Source organism: Schistocerca serialis, chromosome 6 (genome assembly GCF_023864345.2).
Source record: "Schistocerca serialis cubense isolate TAMUIC-IGC-003099 chromosome 6, iqSchSeri2.2, whole genome shotgun sequence".
Classification (NCBI taxonomy): Eukaryota; Metazoa; Arthropoda; class Insecta; order Orthoptera; family Acrididae; genus Schistocerca; species Schistocerca serialis.
The window spans coordinates 313070224-313093121 of record NC_064643.1 but is presented as its reverse complement, the minus strand read 5'-3'; positions in this window follow the sequence as shown (position 1 = coordinate 313093121).

Genomic DNA, 22898 nt, shown 5'->3' with positions numbered 1-22898 from the left:
TGTGTCGGTGATGTGTGACTGTTTGTATGCTTTGTAAATGTGTCTCAGTCCCTAGAGAGTCGTATGTGGGTCATCTTTTGTCATTCACGAAGCGGATTTGGGGTTTGTAGCCCAGTGAACTGATGAGACTGCAGGGCGGAGAAGGTCATCTTTGGTCGTTCACAAAGCGGGTTTTGGGTTTGTAGCCTAGTGAACTGATGAGAGTGCCGGGCGGAGAAGGTCAACTTTGGTCGTTCACGAAGCGAGTTTGGGGTTTATATACTAGTGAACTGATGAGACTGCCGGGCGGAGAAGTTGGTTTCATATAGAATCCGATGGATTTTGTCTGGACGATTTTGCAGATAGATGGTTGGCCTGTTGCTGAATGTGTCTGTTGAGAATAAAGCGGGACGTCTCCATTATGACTCATAAGACATAAAGAGTCTCTAGTCTTTTCAAGTGTTTGTCGGCGGCCATTCGACACTCTTCCCGGCCATACAAGACGGTCAATAACATCAAGACACACAAAATTGTTTCGAAATGTCTGGTAGTGGGTCCTCTTGCAGAGCGGGTACAGTTGAAAAAATAAGCCGGAACCTTATTGATCATGTCGGTTACGTGCGACCTAGAAAGTCAGTCTCTTGCCCGTGGTAAGACTAAAATATTTGACCGACACCAAGTAAATCGAGCCACCAGTTGTAAGGTGGTCGTCGGGGAGCGTGAGCTTCGTGGTGATCACAGTTGTTAGGATTGATTTTCACCTTCTACACAGTGCACCATTGGGCGATTCTATCCAGATGCCTATGGAAGGCTGCGGCAACACAAATGTAGGTGGTTGGTTGCTTGTTTTTGATTATACCCGCACCGCCCCGTTCCTGGCTCTGTATACCACGTGCAATGCCGCTCAACATACGCGGTTCAAAAAGTGGCTCTGATCACTATGGGACTTAACTTCTGAGGTCATCAGTCCCCTAGAACTTAGAACTACTTAAACCTAACTAACCTAAGGACATCACACACATCCATGCCCGAGGCAGGATTCGTACCTGCGACCGTAGCGGTCGCGTGGTTCCAGACTGTTGCCCCTAGAACCGCTCGGCCACCCTGGCCGGCAACATGAGCGGACTACCGACATTCCATCATCGAGGCTGGATCAACTGGATGAAGCAAAAACTGTTTTTCGGGTTATCAGGAAGCCAATACAGGGTGAGTCACTAACTATTGTCATCAAGAATAACTCCGAAAGTACGATAGGTGCTGAAAAGTTTGTGGGACAAATGTTGCATGGGACAACGGGGACCATAATATGACGTTGGTTTTTGTTGCTTGGTGGGGTCACTTCAGAGATATGAAGGTCAACTTTGTTTTTTTTTTAAATGGGATGCTACAGTCTGGTACTTATTTTCCGATAGCGGCTATCGAGACGAATCCAATTATGTGTAACAGTAAGGTCTTTGAAGGTCTACGTAGGTCACAAAGGTGGCATGAACGTCCATTTACCGAAAGGATGACCATTGGTATCAATGCAGTGCTGCAACCTTCTTATCATCGATTGAGTGATATATTCCTTATCACTTCGGCGCTTATCGAAGCACATGCTCTGACAATTCTCTCTCGTATATCGTGCGAACTAAATTTTCGCCGAATACGGCATATCCATCTAATGTGCCATTGACATGTGAACACCATTCGACGGTTTCGCAATACAACACTAATAGGAACGGTAAGACTAGTATCGTGGAATCTTTTGTTGGACACATTAACAGGGGGTTGAAATTTGCAAATTACGTCAGATACGTTGCACATAATAAGATTGCTTTCCTTAGGCAAAATCCATATTTTCCCACTTGTTGCCATCCAACTCACTTCTGTCCCAGATTTACAAACTTTAATAATTCTACCTGGTAGGGTTATAGCCTCATATTTGACAACCACAAAATCGCTATTAATATTTTAGCATTCGACCACTAACATCAAGGTCGTAATCCACAGCAACGTGTTTCTGGAGTCCAGCTCCTCCATCTGGCTGTCTAAGTTGATACTACATAAAATGCGCTTCAAAAGCACTCGAGGTCAAAATACAAAAACAAAACAATTATTCGGACATGGGGTGCTCGTCTTAATTTAAAAACAGCAGCACCAGATTCCCTGCTCCGCTTATCCATGTTACCGTACATCCTCCAAAGCTTTGCTTCTGTAAGGTCGCAAACATCGGTCACATCAGTATCCTCTCCGTGCTCCACTAGTTCGTGAACACAGCTACAGCTCTGACAGATTGCACTGAGCCATCAGTCGTTCTACAACATTCCAGATATTTTACAAAGGGTATGAGAAAACATCATACTAATGGTTACCTGTGCCGAGTCGTTCGCATCATCGTATTATCGCCAGACTTAAAGAACAACTAAGAAATCATTGGACAAGGCATCCCCATTCTCGCCAGTTTGTATATTAAGAACGGCCGCCAAACAGAAGTGTCCTCACACTTAGAGACGTCTTTTACCACATGGCTCATGTGCAGAGTGGCTATAATTTAACATTTGTTACTTTAGAGGGCCCCCATGAAAAAACGAGTGACCGTAGGACAATGAAACTTTGCAGAATGAGATTTTCACTCTGCAGCGGAGTGTGCGCTGATATGAAACTTCCTGGCAGATTAAAACTGTGTGCCCGACCGAGACTCGAACTCGGGACCTTTGCCTTTCGCGGGCAAGTGCTCTACCATCTGAGCTACCGAAGCACGACTCACGCCCGGTACTCACAGCCTTACTTCTGCCAGTATCTCGTCTCCTACCTTCCAAACTTTACAGAAGCTCTCCTGCGAACCGTGCAGAACTAGGTTCGCAGGAGAGCTTCTGTAAAGTTTGGAAGGTATGAGACGAGATACTGGCAGAAGTAAGGCTGTGAGTACCGGGCGTGAGTCGTGCTTCGGTAGCTTAGATAGTAGAGCACTTGCCCGCGAAATGCAAAGGTCCCGAGTTCGAGTCTCGGTCGGGCACACAGTTTTAATCTGCCAGGAAGTTTCAGTGAAACTTTGTGTAAATATTTGTAAGGAAATGCGGAAGTGAAATAAGGTTTAAACCACCGAAAGAAACACATTTTAAGTGCCACTTACGTGAGTTACATTCGTTAATGATGTATCGTGTTTACGTTCCAGGTTACAAAATTGCTCAATGTGACGACCATCTGCATCCACTACAGCCTGGAACCGCACTAGAGATTGGTCTACATCTGCCCAAAACAACGGCAGACCATGAAATGTCCAGCTGTCGTGACACAGCTCTTGCACTGCTCGAAGACTGCCCATTGCACCCAGTTTCTCAGCCACGGCAACATTAACTATTTCAACAATTCGTGGTGCAATTGGCCTTCGGACTCTCCAAGTAGAAATTCCCAAATCTCCAGTTAATTCGAACTTCTGAATCATGTTCTTCAACCCCAACACGGAAACAGGACCTCTCCCTATTCACTTAATGCTTCGTTTTTTGCAAAGAGAGCAGCACTATTGCTACTGTTTTGATAAAACAGCTTTACGGGCTCACATCGTCCTGAACTATCTTAACTGTCTGCAACTATAATGTACACTGATGCTTGTGTTTCAACCCCACGTGGCCGTACCAGTACAGCTACCCAACGGCAAATCACGACACTAGCACTACTGACTATCGTACACAGGCTGTATACCAATCCTATAAAGTTGAGTACCACACAGTAAAGCCCGCCCAGCTAACCGCGCTGTCTAAGGCGCTGCTTCCCAAGCGGGAAGGCGTGCCGATTCCCGGCACGAATCCGCCCGGCGGATTAGTGTCGAGGTCCGGTGTGCCGGCCAGCCTGTGGGTGGTTTTTAAGGCGGTTTTCCATCTACCTCGGCGTATGCCGACTGGTTCCCCTTATCCCGCCTCAGTTACATTGTGTCGGCGATTGCTGCGCAAACACCGTTTCCACGTTAACTTACACCATAATTATTCTACCATGCAAACATTTGGAGTTATACTCGTCTGGCATGAGACGTTCCCGTGGGGTCCATTGGAGGCCGAAGCGCACAGTAAGCCTGGGTTCAGTGTGGGGCGGCGGTGGGTTGGGTGAACTGCTGTGGCCTGTTGTGGAGCTGTGAACTACTGATGGCTACAGCGGTACGAAGACTCTCCGTCGTGTCTAGGTCCCCGGTTTAATACAAAAATAGATACCATACAGTAAATAGCTCTCCGTCAACACTGTCTAAAGTAGCGAAAGTTTAAATACAACCACGCCCTACTTCGCTGAACACATCTGTGAATTGCTGGATTCACCCATACACTCTTATTAACAAACATGCATTATTTAGTAGCAAGACACCTCTAGATGCACTCAGTACAATAAAATCAAGATGTGTAAGAGCTGGACGTTAATATGTTACCACGAATCCACCTCTCTCCTTGTTTCATTATATCATTAGAGCTCCTGCTCGCCTCCCATGCAAGCGGGCCCGGGTTCGATTCCCGGCCGGGTTGGAGATTTTCTCCGCTCGGGGACTGGGTGTTGTGTTGTCCTCATCATCATTTCATCTTCATCACCGGCGCGCAAGTCGCCCAATGTGGCGTCGACTGTAATAAGACTCGCACTTGGCGGCCGAAATTACCCGGATGGGGCCTCCCGGCCAACGATGCCATACGCTCATTTCCATTTTCCATTAGAGCTCCGACAACGCCACGTGTAGCACATTGCCATTGGTGACGAATTGGAAATCAGCTAATATCGGAGTCAAGTTCAGAGCGTGATGCTCCCGATAGGAGAAGGCTGTAAATAGAGTGTATTACATCTTTCTTTCGTTCGTGGTAAATGCGAGAACTCGTTTCTAAAATTGCTGTAATCCTTGCATGAATTGTGATGATTTCCTCTTACAACACTCGGCAGGGTAATTTGGTTAGGGTACATACATTTAAGATAGCGTGCGCAGTAATTATATCACACATATATTAATCCAACCTGGTATGGGTCTCAAACTGACGAGAAAATCCCATATTTTTTCGCAACACACCACGAAAGGCTTAAACATGTTGTGCGTGTAATCAATAATTATAGATTCGATGGGTAATCGCAGGTATTTATTTGCAACATCATACTGAGATTAGCGCTGCATGGTGGAACCGTAAAACATCCTGAAAAGGTATGTTTCTGCGAGCCATAGATGTGAGTGCATAATAAAACTTGTTTCCCAATCTTGGACCTATAGAAAGTAACGTGGCTGATCAATGGCGTTCTGTCATACAGCAAAGTAACATTGAGTTCCAGCATTAGATCGTCTACAACAACTGTCAGTATCACCATTAGTGTAGTCAATTTCAGCGTTAAATAATAAGTCTTAAAACTCATTATAGGTCCTCACTGTAATGTTTAAGTAGAGTGTCGAGACATGGCAGTGCATCATGTCAATACCGAACAGTCCAATGTATCTGCAGACTTCCACAGCATGTAAACACCAGCACATCATATAACACTTACGTGTTCTAATTTTAGGAGTCATAACCAGAAAAGACGCCCACGAGGATAACAACATATATGCTACTTTTACACCCCAGCAGACAAAACTGCCGAACGATCTTAGGATCACATAAACAAATACTTTTAAAGGTAATGGTCCGAGTCTGCTTGACACAGATTGCTTTCTTAACGTGTCAAGAAGGTAGGTCTGTTCTATATTGCTTCCTGAGAAACAACCAGACCCAGATGTTCGTTGCATTCTCAGATTTACTGTCACTAGGATTTTCCACATTCTTAACACTAGCGAAAAACAATTCTGGGAAGGTACTGTATCCCACACTGATTTACTTACGAAGAATAGGCAGTCATTCACCAAGAAACAGCCCCAGTAGAACTGTCAGCATTGCTGTTTGGTAGCTCATGCAATCGACTTCCATGTAAATGAATTATAACTATAGACATCGCTCTATGCAACATGTGTTCACCCTACTCCCTGATCACTCATCTGTGTATGTGTCGAAAGCAGTAAATTTCCCAAGACTGAAATTGTCAGAAAGAAAAATGAATAAAAATTAGACAAACGGCGAGCAACTGTCTTAAGAGCTAATTTAAGTAAAGAATATAAAAATGGATGATACAGATGTTGTGCACAGAATCCCTTTTATTCTCTATCAGCAAACTTCTCGTGATTTCAACTGTAATAGCGCCAATATCCGATTCATCTGTATCACTTTACGGTTATCGAATCGTGTCACTTTACATTTCATCCAAATATTTTTACGATTTCACTTATAATGACGCTAAAAAAATCGCGACACCGAAAAAGGTAGAGTAATGAAATTTCGGGAATAAGTTTGTCTAGGTAATATACTTAAGTGATTGATATTACAAGATCACAGGTTAATGTAAAGGCGAGAACAGCCACTGCAAATGTGAAATGCAGGCGTAACCGCCAGAATGTTGAATGAAAACGTGCGTGCACTGTGCCGCATGTCAGTTTGTGAAATGGAGTTCCGTACCCGATGCACTTGGTCGGTCAATACAGGGACGGTCTGTGGATGACAATGGCGTTGTTGTGCGATAATGTTCCATATGTGTTCGAATGGAGTCAGATCTGCTGATCGAGCAATCCAAGGCACAATGTCGACACTCTTTAGAGCATGTTTGATTACAACAGCGGTACGTCGGCGATCGTTATCCTACTGAAAAACACGCTCTGGAAATTATGAACAGCAGCACAACCGGTCGAATCACCAGACTGACGCACAAATTTGCAAAGTTGCTAGCGCTGTCATACGAAATCGCACCCCAGACCATAACTCCAGATGCAGGCACGGTGTGTATAGAATTCAACTGTTTAGTTGCAGTCCCTTAACTGGCCTCCTTGTAACCAACACGCAGCCATCACTGGCACCGAGGCAGAACCAGCTTTTATCAGAAAGCACAACAGACCTCCACCTTGTCCTCCAATGAGATCTCCCTTAACACCACTGAAGTCACAAATGGCGGTGGTTTTGGGTCAGTGGACGCTATAAGGTGTCTGGCTCGGAGCTGCTCTTGAAGTAAGTGATTTGTAACAGTTTGTTGTGTCACAGTGTTGTCAACTGCTGCTCAGATGGCTGCTGCAGATGCGTTACGATGCGCCCGAGCCATACAATGAACACGATGGTATTCCTTTTTTGGTAGTGCTACGTGACTGTCCGGTGCCTCATCTTCTTGCAACCGTGCATTCTCTTGATCACCGCTGCCAGCAATCATGTCAGTGGCTACATTCCTGCCAAGTTTTTCTGCATTATCGCAGAAGGAACAGCCAACTTCTCATAGCCCTATTACAGCACCTCATCCAATACAGTGAGGCTGTGTTAATGGCGTCCTTTTCGTCTAATGGCATTCTTGACCAACATCAACTCACCATGGCCAGTCTTAAAGGTAACTAATGCTCACGATCGTTTCAGCTGATTTGCGTCCTCATAGTGGTGCTACTAGCGCCACTTTTACTCGACTGGCAAGAAATTTGAATAGACATCATCTTTCGTTGTCCCATGTAACTTTTGTCCTACAAACTTTTCAGCTCCTATCATACTTTCGGAGTTATTCTTGGTGGCAATAGTTAGTGACTCACCCTGTATAAGCGCTAGTTTTGAAAGAAGGATTATAGTTGTCAGAGACAAAAGGGGGAGGGAAGGAGTGTTTGATGTGTGAACTGTTATCAACATTTATCTGCCAAGTCACCACAGATTTCCACTGGTGAATGTGTAGGCGTCGTAGAGGTACGTTTGACTAGTCACTTCCGTGTTGTGCCGTGCAGACGAGCGATGTGGTTTCTGGTCTTAATCTCCCACGCATTTGTTTCACGTGAGTGTGGTCCCCCATGACGAACTGACCCGACCGTCGCACATTTATGTTCCCGTGACTATTTGGTGGCACCTGAAGTTGAAGCTTTAAGCTACGAAACCCGTGGTGGAATAAATCAAGAAAATTACTAGCAATTGAAACGGACTTACAATCCACAAATCGCATAATTGGATAAACTTTTGGAAAATACTCAAAATTGCCGAAAAACATGAATAAATTATGGAAAATATCGAAAAATATCTGAAATTGGGGTACATGTGGAAAAATACGATAATTTTTTGTAAAATACGTAAAAAAACTGTGGAAGAATGAGATTACTTACATATCTTCCTGCGTGTGGTCTCTGCCACTACCTCGAATGACGTAATAGTAAACTTCCAGTAACAAATAGAAATCTATTGACATGGCTTAACATAAGTTGTTAACAAACGGGCTGATCCTCTCAGTATGCTGCCCAGCCCCAGAGCGAATCCTACACACTCAAGTCGTCGTGTGGCTAGGGCCTCCCGTCGGGTAGACCGGTCGCCTGGTGCAAGTCTTTTTAGTTGACGTCGCTTCGGCGTCTTGAGTGTCGACGGGGATGAGATGATGAAGACGACACAAACACCCAGTCGCTGAAAGGAAAAAATCTCCCACCCAGCCGGGAATCGAACTCGGGCCCCTTGACATGGCATTTTGCCGCGCGGACCACTCAGTTACCGAGGCGGACCACACACTCAAGGGCCCGGGTATAAAAGACGACGATGGGGAGACGATGCTTCAGTCTCATTAGACCAGCGGGGAGAGGACGGGATGGGGCGAGGGAAAGAAGTGGAGGAGATTACGGTACTACGGATGGCCTCGAGTAATTTCCAGTTGTTACCCAGGGGAGGCGAGTGGGGGGGGGGGGGGGGGTGATCTCTATTTTAAGTCTCACAGACGTGTAACAGTGAAACAGCTTTGATAACATTCTTGTGTATTCATTTAATATGTAAGTGTTCACTACCTTCATTCAGCTCTCTATTCCCCCGCTTTCCCCCACCTACTCTTCACTACTTAGATCTTCAACTCCGACACTACCTCTACATTACACTGACACATCAAACGTACATACTCTTCATCTGAGCAGGCCTCGAACGCCCCAACGGTACCGACAGACCGCCGTGTCATCCTCAGTCGATAGGCTTCACTGGATGCAGGACTTAAGGACATGTGGTCACCACAACGCTCTCACTGCCGTTGTCAGTTTTCGTGACTGGAGCCGCTACATCTCAGTCAAGTTTCTCCGAAATAGGCCTCACATAGGCTGAGTGCATTCTGCTCGCCATTAGCGCTCGGTAGAGCCCGACGGTGACCCATACAGATGTTAGCCAAGCCCGACAGCGCTTAACTTCGGTCATCTGACTGGAACTGATGTTATCACTGTGACAAGGCCATTGGCATAAAATGCACATGAACATAAATATCCTCCTTACTTTGGCCATCGTCACTTATTTTGCTACCCAGTTGTAAAATTCATCTACCAATTTTAGTGTATCAATTCCTGATTTCCTTGGTATCGCCTGATTTAATTCGAATACATTCCATTATGCTTGTTTAATGTTTGTTAATGTTCATCTTCATTTCTTCAACGAACTATCCATTCTGTTCAACTGTTCTTCCAAGTCCTTTGCCCCCTCTGAGAAAACAATGTCATTGGCAAACTTCAGTTTCCGATTCTTCTCCCTGAATCTTAATTTCATTTCCATATACCTGCCTTCTTTCTGTTACTCTTTACTCAATGTAAAAGGACTACATAACATCAGAGATAGACTACAAGTCCACCTGAAGTAGTACTTTCCTCGACTGCAGTCTGATTTCTGCATAAATTGTAGATAACGTTTAGCAGTCTATTGCCTACGGAATTGGAAATTGTGTATTCCAGTCAGTAATGTAAAAACTTTCTCCAAATCTGCAAATTTAGTGGAGCAATCGTCGAGTTTTTTAATAACCTATTTGTCTGTTTTCTCCCCTTATTTTAAGAACGTTATAAGTGCGGTGGAAAACTACTTGCCAGCCAGGCTGAGTACGGCCTCTAAATGGCCGATAACAGAGTGATTAGCGAGATGCAAAGGCATCCGCTCCGCGCCTCTCGGGCCGGCCTGCCTGTGCGCCTCGCCAAACGGCGCTAACCTGCTTTTAGGTCGGAGCTGACCATGAATATGCATGCCGCCACCGCCACCGCCACCGCCGCCGTCGCCGCATGCGTATGGATGAGGGCGGGCCGCCCAACCGCGCGGTTTTCAATAAGCGACGCTCGCTGCCAAACCGCCCCTGGCAGTCGGGCAACCCAACGGACCCCACTGAGCGGCGGGCTTGCCTCCCGCCCTTTTGTACGGGTGCTTGTTACGAGGAGCTTCAACCCGTAGGCTTATTCGGTAGAGAGACAGAGGAGCGGTCTGCCACTACCCGCTTACACGAGCTTCAGTTCGTGTCGTCCGCTTATACGTGCTTAGTCACGTGACCTATTGTCATTCGTGATATAAGGACTTGTTTCTAAAGACTGGAACTCGATTGCCTCTACCGTGGTGGCCATATCAGTAACGGTATTAGTTACGAAATGAAAAACGTCGCTTTCAGTCACGAATGTTGTATCCAACATTCGGAATTCCTGTACTCGTATACAGATAAAACAGCCACAAGTCCGATACAATTTGATTTTACAATCGGTTTTGCCTTTTGCACATGGGTATCATCACATAATACAGGAAAAAAATCACAACACCAAAAAATAATTAATGTAGAGTACTGAAATTTCGGGAATACATTTGTCTAGGTAACATATTTAAGTGATTAACATTGCAAGATCACAAGTTAATGTAAGCGTGAGATAAGCCATTATAAACGTGAAATATTGGTACGTTAAAAACCGGTGTAATCGGTAGAACGTTCAATGAAAACGTGTATGTATAGTGTTATATAGATATGCCTATTGCACTCGCCTCGTCAATACAGAGACGCTTAGTGTTGCTCGTGGATGACGCTGAAGTTGCTATCTAAAGATGTCCCATGTGTGCTCGATTGAAGACAGATCTGGTGATCAAACATGTCAACAACCCAATAGAGCATGTTGGATTACTGTTGGATACTGTTCATGGGTGGCAGCACAACAGGTTGAAGCATCAGACTGACGTACAAATTTTCAGTCAGGGAGCTGTCATATGAAATCACACCCCAGATCATACCTCCAGGCGTAGATCCAGAGTCTCTAGCATGCAAACAGGTTAGTTACAGGCCTTCAACTGGTCTCCTCCTAACCAACACATGGAAATCACTGGTGCCGAAACAGAACCAACCTTCATCAGCAAACACAGAAGACCTCCGTCTTGCCATTCAAACGGCTCTCGCTTGATACCACTGAAGTCGCACATGGCGGTGGTTTGGTGTCAGTACAATGCATGCTACAGGGTTTGTGGCTCGGAGCTGTCCTTGATGTAACCGTTTTATAACAGTACCTTTTGGTGTCAAATACTGCTCCACTTGTTGTTGTAGTTGCAGCAAAATGCTCCAGAGCCATTCGCCGAACTTGATCGTCTTCCCTCTCGGAAGTGCCAAGTGGATGTCAAGAGCTCATTCTTCTTGCGACCGTAGATTCCCGTGGCCACCGCTACCAGGAATCATTCCTGTCAAGTATTTCTACAGAATCATCCTATTACGCTAGCCCATTCAAACTCAGTAAGGTGCTGTTATTTTTTATTCTTTACAGACGAATGGAAAAACTGGTAGAAGCCGACCTCGGGGAAGATCAGTTTCGATTCCGTAGAAATGTTGGAACAATTGAGGCAATACTGACCTTACGACTTATCTTAGAAAATAGACTAAGGAAAGGCAAACCTACGTTCCTAGCATTTGTAGACTTAGAGAAAGCTTTTGACAATGTTGACTGGAGTACTCTCTTTCAAATTCTGAAGGTGGCCGGGGTAAAATACAGGGAGCAAAAGTCTATTTACAATTTGTATAGAAAGCAGATGGCAATTGTAAGAGTCGAGGGACATGAAAGGGAAGCAGTGGTTGGGAATGGAGTGAGACAGGGTTGTAGACTCTCCCCGACGTTATTCAATCTGTATATTGAGCAAGCAGTAAAGGTAACAAAAGAAAAGTTTGGAGTAGGCATTAAAATCCATGAAGAAGAAATAAAAACTTTTAGGTTCGCCGGTGACATCTTAATTCTGTCACAGACAGCAAAGGACTTGGAAGAGCAGTTGAACGGAATGGACAGTGTCTTGAAAGGAGGGTATAAGATGAACATCAAAAAAAGCAAAACGAGGATAATGGAATGTAGTCGAATTAAATCGGGTGATGCTGAGGGAATAAGATTAGGAAATGAGACACTTAAAGTAGTAAAGGACGTTTGCGATTTGGGGAGCAAAATAACTGATGATGGTCGAAGGAGACAGGATATAAAATGTAGACTGGCAATGGCAAGGAAAGCGTTCCTGAAGAAGAAAAATTTGTTAATATCGACTATTGATTTAAGTGTCAGGAAGTCGTTTCTGAAAGTATTTGTATGGAGTGTAGCCATGTATGGAAGTGAAACATGGACGATAAATAGTTTAGACAAGAAGAGAATAGAAGCATTCGAGTTGTGGTGCTACAGAAGAATGCTGAAGATTAGATGGGTAGATCACATAACTAATGAGGAGATATTGATTAGAATTGGGGAGAAGAGGAGTTTGTGGCACAACTTGACTAGAAGAAGGGATCGGTTGGTAGGACATGTTCTGAGTCATCAAGGAATCACCAATTTAGTACTGGAGGGCAGCGTGGAGGGTAAAAATCGTAGAGGGAGACCAAGAGATGAATACACTAAGCAGATTCAGAAGAATGTAGGCTGCAGTAGGTACTGGGAGACGAAGAAGCTTGCACAGGATAGAGTAGCATGGAGAGCTGCATCAAACCAGTCTCAGGACTGAAGACCACAACAACGACAACAAGGTGCTTATAATGGCGTCTTTGCTACGATAAAGGCATTCCTGGTTAACATCAACTCATCACGTCCAATCTCAAAGGTAACTAACGCTGACGACAGTTAAGACGTGAATTTAAAGTACATCTGATTTGCATCCTCCTCCCTATGGGCTGCTGCGAAATTTTAATAGACACCATCTTCCAGATGTAGAAACACGCCTACCAGCTTTCGTTTATGTTGCTAACTCCTTGTTTTGTGTTGCGACTTGGGTGCTGTCAGAGTAGCTGCCGCGGTGGTGACACGCTACGGGATTAAATCTACCGTTCGGTATCACTGTCAATCGCAAAGTCTTCGTTAAGTATCAAGTTTTTGTGTTTGTCTTTGCATTTGTCCTTCCATTATTCAGTATATTTTTATGTCGTGAAAATTAGTCGTGTCTCTATTCTGTGCAGTTACTATTCTCACAAATTTCCTAAGAAATAATTTTTAATGGTAACTATGTCGTCTTGTAACAATTGTGTCTACTGTAACTTATCTACATTTGAGTTTCAGTGTTGTACCGAAAGGTACTTTTAATACCATAATGTGTCGCCAGCACGCCAACGATTATTTGATGACGGGAGTGCAATGCCGGGCAGAACTGGGTATAAATTTAAACTGCGAGCGACTTGTAGCTCATTTATCTCAATATTATTCTCAATGGTCGCTGTGTTTACGGTAGATCAGGCATGGGTTCGCTACATGTTAATCTCTTTTTCTCAGTGTTTGCATTTGTTTTGTTTAATGTGCTTTAAGGCACTCGGCTATGGGATGTTAATGTGCTGGTATAGTCGAAATATTAATTTTTGGTACTTCTCATGGTTGCCATTCGGAAATTTGTACGATAAGAACATCGTCTGAAGATAAATTACATTTATCATCTCCATGCTCACTAAATAACCATGTATATAATTAGCCTCAATGAAAGAAATCGCCACAGTGGAGAAGAACTTTTTATTGGAGGACCGAGTGATCGTTATCTTACATCGTCTTAATTGTTCAGAGTATCCGTATATAAGGTAAGTACCTCAATGAAATCACAGATCAAATGTACAAGAGCACCATCGTTATCATCTGAAATTGACCAAGTCAGAATTTATACTTCACTATGAAATACATCCTTCTCTATCCAGATCAGCTAGCATAGCAGTAGTTTGTATCGCTCCAAACTGTCCTTTAATCTTTTTCGAGCCAATGCAGGCTCATCAGCAGATGTTACAGACGTTGTGGTCGCGATGATCGCCCTACCTCGTGGTATTCATGATTAATTATTTCCGATAACGTACAGCACACACACACACACACACACACACACACACACACACACACACACACACACACACACATACATACATACATACATACATACACACACACACACACACACACACACACACACACACACAGTACTTAGCTGCGCTTGGTTTCACTGTGAAACTAGCATTGTCGGTGACAGGCTACGATCCTGGAAGATTTGCAGTGTTGTCACGGTGGAGGTGCAGGTACCAGATTAATCACGTTACATACTGCCTGGCTCTACCACAGCCTTTCCGACAGAATAAGGGAGCAAGTCTATTGTTCTCTCCCTGTTCTACGTACAAGCCACAATTTTTGGGTAGCGGTCGTCAGCAAGTGATCATGACTGCAGACTGCTACTGCGAGACAGCTGTTCAATGTATCGTTTTTCACTACGGTGGCTGAACGTTCCGATATCGCCGCTCTGTCGCAGACCGATCCGTCGGGAAACTTCACGAGATGACAACACCTTCTGCCGCAAAGTGACAGTGTGCGCAATCTGAGCTTCAGACGATCCTTCGAGGCATGTTGGCAGACTGAACACTTGACATAAGCCGCGTTGTCCCGTTGGAAACAAAAGGTGCTCTTCCGAACTGGACTGAGAATTCGGGTTCACCGTCTATCTCCATTGCATCGAAATGGAACGATTCCCTGTTGTCGAAAGACACTGGATAAATAGGTTTTCGATAGTTAAAAAGCGTATACCATGCAAAAAAATGACGGTAGTGCAAAAAGTTTTCTCAGCAGTCATCTTAATGGCTTTGACCTTGTTATTGTCATTCTGGTTGATTATCAGGTTCTTCTGAATGCGTCATGTAACTCCCTCAGTCAGTTCTCTTTTCACCTGACTGTGAGATCAATGTTTTTCCATGTCCTGTTCTTCACCGAAACCGTTTTCCAATTTCATTTCGTTCTTTCTTTGTTATTTTTGGTCTTCCAATATTCTCACGCTTTCGCTGCATATTGTCGTTTTCTTTCAAAAGTACATACTGCTTTCTGGATTTATCAATCTTCTAATAGTTCTGTCTTTTTCTCTAAAGAAAATGTTTCTGTATTCCATTTTATTCCTGAGTCCTTCTTCTCTACAGATATCTCTTAAAGAAGCATTTGTTGTTATTTTTTTCAGATGCATTTGAATATTTGTTTGGATAATCTGCCCCATCCCTCCTTCCCATTCTTCTCATAAGATCCGCCCCTGCTAGCGTAAAATATTATTATTTTCATACATAGTTAACGCGAGGACGGCCAATGATCACTTCAGTGCGAATGCACACCATGCTCGAACCATTACGGGAATCGGCAAAATGACGCGAGTAATGAAGTTAATGGGCAAAGGGTATTACATCAGTAGAGTGAGGATAAGTTGAGAATTTGGGTCTGACGGATGGTGTCCTACTATGGTCTGTGCAGTTGAAATGATCGCTGTGTGCAATTGGCGCAGTGGTCAGCGCATCTTCCTATTAAGCAGAAGATCCGTGTTCAAATCCTCGTTCGTCAAAAACTTTCAACTCTCCCCGTTTATTTAAATCAGTGCCCACAGGCAGCTAGTGTCATTAATTCCTCTGTATCTTGGTAATCACGAGGGCTGTTTAATAAAGAATGATCATAATTTTTTATGGTCATGATTTCTCGAGCTAAAATTTAGTCTTATGATATTCTGTTAGCTTAATGTGCAACTTTTTTTTTTTTTTTTTTTTAAATGGACTTGTAGTCCGGGGTGATATGTTACAATACAGCATCACCGGTCTATTGCGGTCTAACTGTGTTGGTGAGGCAGTAAATTCCACAGGGCAGTGACTGCGTCACTGCAATTCACTTTGGAGGTGTGGCAGTGGGGCTTATAGTCCCGTACCACCCTCTGACGGTGATAGTACTACATGAGTCAGGCGGAAAATTTTGCCTAACAAGGCCAGGTGAAGGTGAGTGTGCAACTTTTTAATTTATGGACTTGTAGTCCGGGGTGATATGTTACAATGCAGCATCACCGGTCTATTGCGGTCTAACTGTGTTGGTAAGGCAGTAAATTTCCACAGAGCAGTGATTGCGTCACTGCAATTCACTTTGGAGGTGTGGCGCCAAACACGCCGTAGTAGTTACACTGTTGGGACTGCTTTCCGCCTGTGAGAGGCAGGCAAGATCAGACATGTTCAGTATCGCCTACCGCTGCAATGTAGGTAACACGACAGGCACAATATCCGGCTTTAAAATTCTGCTTTCGTCTCAAAAAATCTTCAGCTGAGGCCTATACGTTACAGGAGGCCTGTGGAGAGTCTTCGTCCCAACAGCACAGCTCGAAGGTGGTTTAAAATGTTTAAAGAGGGAAGACAATCAATTTCAAAGGAAGGTGGACCCGGTTCACCAATTACTGCTCCTACGGAAGAAAACATCAACAGTGCTGCTGTCAGTGTGAGAGAGGATCGACAAATTACCTTAAGATCACTTTCTGAAACACTGAATATTTCGTTGGGTGCCATCCACACGTTTGTGACAGAAAAATTGCACATGACACGTGCCTGTGCGCGATGGATTCCAAGACTGTTTATTCCCCAACAAATGGACATTCACGTGCACGTCTGCATGCAGTTAAAGCTGATGTTAGAGGAAGGTTCGAACTTACTTTAAAATGTAATCACTGCCGGTGAAACTTGGCTACACGATTTTGATCCTGGGAGCAAGTAGCAAAGCTCAGTGTGGAAATCTCCTTCATCACCAACCCCCAAAAAAGGAAAAGTGGTTGCTTCTGCTGGTAAAGGTATGGTCCTCTCATTCTTTGATATTCATGGAATGGTTCATCAGCATGTTGCAGTGGACAATACTACAGGGATGTCCTGAAAACATTGCAAGTCCATATCAGGTGCAAAAGACCACATTTTCCTGAAGTAGGCTGGATGCTGCACCACGATAATGCACGGCCCCATATTGCCAATGTTGTTGCTGAATATCTTGCAAAAATCAACGTGAAGTGCATCCCTCACCCTCCCTATAGTTCAGATTTAGCCCCATGTGACTTTTTTCTATTTCTTAAGATGAAGAAACGCCTACGTTGGAGGCTTTATCAATCATCAGAAGGCTGCGGAGACGATTTTTAAGGACCTCTCAAAAAATGGTTTCCAGCATGTATTTGAAGAAACGCTGGGACAAGTGCATTGCATTCATGGGGACTACTTTGAGAAGGACCAGTAATGAGTAATGGTATGTTGTAAAAAAAAATTATGATCATTCTTTATTGAACATCCCTCGTACTTACGATCTGTTCGCCCCTGAAAAAGCCTATTAAATATGGGCGAGATCGTATAAAAATACTTTCGACTACAGACCTGAGGCAGGATCGGTGAACACTACTTTAAACAGGATTAGTATAATATATATAATAATAGCAACGGTTTACACACCATTTTTTGTTTCTTGTTCTCCAAGACTCAAACAGCAACATTTGAATATGCGATGTGTAATCTTTTATAACTCCAGAACGTCTCGTATTTTCTTTAATCAATTTAAATTAATTTCAGTTAGAACAGTTAATTACGTAGTTCGGTACAGTGGCGACTATAGGCCATCTTAGAGCTCTTCTTTCTAATGGTAGAATCGACCTCCATTTGAAAACAAATTGACATAGAATGTCTTCATCTACGGAAGGACAAAATAATAAGATAAGCGAGATGTGCATTTCATTCTTATGTCTGGCTTTAACATAATCTCAGATCTAACTGACTCACTGAATTACTACTTAACATTTTTCTGGTATCTATAATACGTATGTCCAGGAAATAACAGCGGATAACCAGGTCCTGATAGTGCGAGACAAAAGCGACTCCAGTTACAGTCAGGCAACAGCACGAGGAATACTCAAAATTGTGCCTGAAAATAAACACAAAAGACGGGATGCATGGTTGTGGATGAAGATGAACGACAAGACTTGGAGGTAGGATTTTGCAGAATTAAAAATGTCTGTGCATTTCAATACCTTGGGGTCACTTTCACAATAACTGGAAGAAGCACACAAGACTCACAAAGAATTGGGCAAGGAAAAAGAGTATCTGGCCAACTTAATTCACGCTATGGAGTGGCAAAAGTACAAAGACGGTGAAGGTCTTGTAGTACAAGTCAATCGCAGACAGGATTAGAACATATGGCGCTGAAGTATGATGGGCTAACCAAAAAGGACAGAAATAAATCTATGAAAGAAAAACTGGAAATTTGTGGTAAGGTCTTATGGGACCAAACTGCTGAGGTCATCGGTCCCTAAGGCCCACACACTACTTAATCTGTCTTAAACTACTCGTAACTTACGCTATGGACAACACTCACACCCATGCCCGAGGGAGAACTCGAACCTCCGACGGGGCTAGCTGCACGGACCGTGACAAAGCGCCCAAGACCGCGCGGCTACCCTGCGCGGCAAAAAAATTTATGTCCCTTGAGATGGATTATTGGCGAAGTAGTTGTTGCACATCCAGACTGAAACAAGCCAGAAATGAAATATGTACTTGAAATTAAAGGAGAAAAAGACACTATTCTCGATTCCATAATAGCAGAAGATTAACTTGGTGTAGCTACTGTGGCGTTCGCTGTTTTATTTAGTGGTTTGGTATTTAACTAATTTGTAAATGAAAATGATAATCTTATTTTATTACATTGAGTAATTACTAAATAATTTTTCTCCCGGCTGAAGATTTGGTCAAGTTGCTAAAGAACTCCAAGTTAACGTCGTGTTAGAGTGTTGTCTGTAAGTTGTGTAAGTGTCACTAAATCACAGTTCACACAACAGATTCTATACAACTATTGATTATGATGGAAGCAGTTATCTTCAGCAAAATGATCATTAAAACCACCGAATATCAGCCGCGCACAACACTGACGTATGTTACCTGAAACAATGTTTTTCGCAACTCGTGTTTAATTAATTTCGGTTCCATACATCAGCTAGAAAAGTTTGTTATAAGGATCGTGCTATGAGCACTGTTTTTAAACAACCAATCTGATTCGAATTATTTTCATTAAAATGAGTTCGGGACCAACGGTGCACGTTTATTTTTACACATTTGTATTACGTTCAGCATTTATGTCTGCAGAGTTGCGTAATTATAATTTGCCACTGAGATAATTGTTAAGATGGCGGCAGACAATTGACAGAGACTTTCTATTGTTAGAGCCAATAGGATAAGTATTTGAAATGCTTATTAAACTTTACTTTCGTATTGTGCACTATTTAGACTTCATCAAGCAAACATTTGATTTTTTTCTAAGGAAAACACAGACAAAAAACCGCGATGCAAATCGCTATCATCAATGGCTGCGCTCCTTGCAGCGGAAAGAAATAATTAACACAGATAATGCTTATTGAGTGAGGAATTAAAGTTACAAATAATTATTCACTCATATTTATAATAATAATGAACTCTATTCTCAAGCAATAATTAACAAATAATTACAATTTCTTAACAGACCTCAGTTTGATACGCGACCGCAACCTACAAAAGCCAACCAACAAAAGGTAAAACCAAAAGAAGACAAACGCAGATCATAAGAGGAATTTACAATTATCATTGTCTTTGTATGATACATATCGATATGTCCAATTACATCATAAAATATTATATAAATAATCAATATTTATCATCGTTTTCACTGTTTTTTCATATGTCGGATAGATAACGTTTATAAGTGTTAGAGGCGTAATTTCCTCTCGTCGCACTGTATCTAATATTTATCTCGTGGATGTTACATTGCCCCTTGGCCTGAGAAAAAAAATTAGTTTATCTATTGTATATTTTTTTTATCAGTCCACGTAATCCACGTAGATTTGCTACTCTCAAGATGCAAATGTTTAGTTTCAATGTTGTTTTAGACATGATAAAATTATAGTCGAATCGAGTACTTTAAATCTGCGGATACTTCCCGGATTAACTTATCCCCCCCATTTGGGTTCAATGGACTTGGAAAACCGGGAATAAAACCGTCCAAGGGGCTTCAAGAAAATACAGACACCTACTTTTAACAGTCAGGCTTGACATGAATGTAATAAAATATGCTGGAAAATGCAAATTTATGACTCTGTTGTAAGTATCTGAGAATATGAATGTTTTTTTCATGGTAGTATATCATAGCAATTTCCAGTCACTCATTTATAGAACGTCATAACAAGTTGCCGCTGACGTCGTAACACCGCCCCCATGTCGAGCCGTTGGAACGCAGACAGTTAGTTGCTGATGCTGGACCGCCCCGGCCGAGTCGGTGGGCCGTCGGCTGTATCGTGCACTTGCACTTCTGATTGATACTTTGTATATTCCAACATTAAATTGGTTTTCCTATTGCAAATATTTTTTATGTCTTTATGACAATACAGTCCTTTCCTCTTTCCTGTATTGACATCCTCTAGTATATAGAACCCCTCATGTGAGATATTAGCTATTTTATATGGTCCTTCATACAGTAATTGCCATTTTTTATATTTTTTTCTTGATTACCGATGCCTTGGGATGCGTCCTCAACAATACTAACTCATCGATACAATACTGTTGTGTCTTAGTAAGTTTTTTATCAAACTTCGCCTTGCGGAGCTCTGCTTGGCGATTTATATCCTGTAGAGCTGTATCTAGTTTCTTCTGATAAGTTAATTATTCCTCTTCGATCTTCGGTATTGGATTAATCCATTCGTCCACTTCATTCTTCTGTTCATTCATTACTTCACTGGGCGTTAAACCAGTTGTCATATGTGGTAAATTATTATACGTTTCCAGGAAACTATTTAGGTATTCCACCCACTTAGTGGGCCTATTGCGGGCGTACGTTCGGACTGAAAAGTCCTCTTAGAAAAATTTATGAATTACTGTGCTGGTTAACCCCTTACGTTATTTGAACGTACTCAGACATTTCGCTCTTTACTTATTCTAATCATCACTAAACTGACACACAATATTTTTAGCGCAACGCAATCTGACTCAATAATCCCTACAAAAGAATGGCCCTGACTAACATTAAACTATACCTTTCACAAATCACTTACCTCACAAAAATCTTCGTTATTCGAACTACTGCAATACAATGAGCGCCACTACTGCTAGCTAAATAAAAGATCAAACTACTGAAGGCACTAACTACTGATAGGCATAGTTAGCAAATGAAAGACTGTGATAGAGAACAAACAATGTATTTACCTTAATAGTGTTCGAAGGTCATAATATATAGTAGTTCATGACATCCAGTCTTACAAATTTACTGTCTCTGATGGACACACGTCCAGATCATCCGCTCTCAAAACTCCGCCATCTCTCTCCCCACATCCACCACTGCTGGCGGCTCACCTCCAACTGCGCAACGCTACGCGCTGTTAACATCCAGCTGCCCAACGCTACAATGGCGAGTATTACAACAATGCCAACCAGCCACAGATTGCACACAGCACAGCCAGTGATTTTTATACAGAGCGCCATGTGGCGTTACCAATATAAAAACCTAAACAGCCTACTTACAGGATGAACCGGTTGAGTTCCCTAAAAGTTCTTTCAACCGGGTTACTGCTCGGTGAAACCTTGAAATTAGAACATGTTTGATGTTATATTCATCCATAAGGTTCCTCCACCTCTCTCCAGTAAAATACGTGGCATTATCTGTTATGTCAATCGATGGGCACCCGACAGACTTGAGGTAATCGTTTATCAATCTTTTTGTAATACTACTGTCAATCAATGCCCTAAGTGGGTACATTTTCACGTATTTTGAAAATAAATCATACACTGCAAGCACTTATTTCACTCCTCCTCTTGCAGTTGATAGGGATCCTGCAATGTCGATGGCTGCAATCTGCAGCGGACATTTTGCAATAATAGGGTGTAGTTCAATATCTCTGCAAATATTGCTCGGTTTGACCTTTTGGCATATTTTACAGGTTCTTATAAGTTCTTGAACTCTTCTTTTTAAATTTGTGTAATAACAATACTGACTTATCTCCATAGTTCACTTAATAATGCCGAAGTGCCCCCATGCCCGATGCGTTAACCAAATTAAATCATCAAGCAGGTCTGATGGATGCACACTCGCTATCTACTATTAGGATTGTCACATTTGTAAAATAAAATGTCCTTGTTCAACTGGTAATATTGGTGGAAAGCACTATCATCTTGCTGACACAATGCGTCCCTGATATTCTTCCACATCGCATCCCTTTCTTGACATTGTAGCCCGCATCTCGTGGTCGTACGGTAGCGTTCTCGCTTCCCACGCTCGGGTTCCCGGGTTCGATTCCCGGCGGGGTCAGGGATTTTCTCTGCCTCGTGATGGCTGGGTGTTGTGTGATGTCCTTAGGTTAGTTAGGTTTAAGTAGTTCTAAGTTCTAGGGGACTGATGACCATAGATGTTAAGTCCCATAGTGCTCAGAGCCATTTGAACCATTTTTTGACATTGTATCACCCTTTTCCACAACGCTAAATATTTTTGTCTATTAGCTTTGTCCTTTATAATATTCTGCAGAACTTTCTACTAGAGCTGCAAACGCTGGTAATCCTCGTGGTAGCCTAGATAATGCTTCGGCAATTACATTATCTGGTCCATGAACATGTCTAATTTCGAAGTCATACTCTTGCAAGGCGAGAGTCCATCGAGCTAAGTGCCCGTGCAGTAATTTGCATGTTAACATGAAACTCAGAGCTTGGTGGTCACGTAAAACATTGACATGTTTCCCGTAAGCATAGTATCTAGATTTTTTAAAGGCAAATACTACGGCAAGTGCCTCAAGTTCGGTCACGGTGTAGGATCGTTCACATTTGGTTAGGATCCTACTTGCAAATCCAATCATCTTGACTTCTAGCTTGTTGTTGATGTTTTCTATTTGAAACAGGCGTGC